Genomic DNA, 1,899 nt, shown 5'->3' with positions numbered 1-1,899 from the left:
AATCGTGTTCGTCGACCGGGACGTAACAATAACACAAACCAGTGCAAACAAACTAGTGCATTTAATCAGTCGAATCAACGCGTATTATTTGTATTAGAGTAGGACTCTAATATGTATTAATATGTTAATTATTGACTTGTTAAATAAAAATTATATAAATAAATATGATTAAAGTTTGCGAGGTATTTGGTTGTACAGTAACAGGAAGACAAGGAGTACGAATGCACAAATTTCGACAGTTTAGAAACACTCTAAAAATAACAAAGAAAGTAAAAATAATAGACTTTATGACTGAGAAACTGCAGTATGTATGGGATGGAACAAATATTCCAGGTTGCCACAATATTACTAATAAAATCATTATTAGATTTTTGACAATGAGATTAAAAATGTATACTTTGAAACAGAAGGAGCAACTCTCTCAAGAAGAAAATATTTGCACATATATAGCAGGACCATGGCTATGCATACTGCAGTTTAATGAAAATAATATCTGACAAAATATAATTACAGTTCAGAAAATAACTTTCTTTCTATAACGTCTAAATAAATTCTTTGTTAAGCAGTGAAATTTTCGATAAATGCTAATGTGCTGCAAATGTGTTAATATGTACAAACATGTGCAATATGTTTGTATAAGACTTTCAGAACTTTTCATAAACCGTTTTTGTTAATCATTACATAATATTTTCTTTGAATTCATTAAACTGTTAAGGGTATTCAATGCCCTATGCTTATAAAGTATATAACTAATATATTATAATTATAATTATGTTAAGTTTATAAATATAAATAAGTGCTTCATTTATTCATTGTTATAATAGCACTGCATTAGTTTAAAAAAAAAATGCCATCAATATTAAGAACAAGTGATGACAGAAAGAATGTAAAATATTAATACAAAGAAATGTGATAGAAAAGGTTTAATTTATAAATGATTATATGTTATATAATATGTTTTATATGCAAATAAAATTTGACATAAATGTATATCATACTAGCATGATTATTATGTTACGACCATTATCTATTTTGTAAGCATGATCATTTTAATAAAAAAAATACAATTCTAAACAATGATGTGATCAAAATTTCGTATTTAACATGATCTATTTTCTTGCTTTATAGTTTTTGGAACTTTTTTTAATAGCAGAAGTAGATCGTAACTTGCACAACTCCTTGTCCATTTGGACAATCTCTTTGAACATCTTATGTAACTTCTGCAGGCCTAAGTCACGATCAATTCTCAAGTCTACAATAATTTGTGATGCTTCGGCACATTGCAATTTCAGTTCTTCAATTGTACAATATTTTGCTTTAGAAATTGGTGTAAAAAGGATTGGATGTATAATATTTCTTGAGTTGCATGAATCTAAAACATAAATTATAACAAAGGATGTAAAAATTCTGTTGACATTTTATACAATTGCGAACATGTTATTTTTACTCACGTTTGTAGAAAATTCATTTGATACTTGATTAGAAATAATATCAATTTCATTACATTGTTTTTCCTTTTTATTAAAAAAAGTGGTAAATGTTAAGAAGACCCCGTCTACCTCAAATTTTGATAAAAATATATTCAATCGATGCGTTTTTGCACGAAAGAATCTGGTAGAAAAAAGTGTTGCTTTGCCTCGCGAACCGAGATATTAATGGTTAATGTTGACGACTATTCAGGTTAGGAAATCAACAAAATATATGTCATATGATGATCATTTTACTTACTTACTAGGTGTACAAATAAGTTTCCGGGTTTTTTTGATCAATGAAAAATGCAAAATTTCAAGAAAAAACAAAAAGCGGCTTATTCAAAGTATCGTCCCTCGCTAGCTATACATTTTCGCCATCTCTCTTGCAATGCATGAATACCGCGACGATAGAACGACTCGTTTTTGG

This window comes from Mycetomoellerius zeteki, unplaced genomic scaffold (assembly GCF_001594055.1).
Source record: "Mycetomoellerius zeteki isolate Tzet28-1 unplaced genomic scaffold, Tzet1.0 scaffold529, whole genome shotgun sequence".
Classification (NCBI taxonomy): domain Eukaryota; kingdom Metazoa; phylum Arthropoda; class Insecta; order Hymenoptera; family Formicidae; genus Mycetomoellerius; species Mycetomoellerius zeteki.
Note: the sequence above shows the minus strand (reverse complement) of the source record.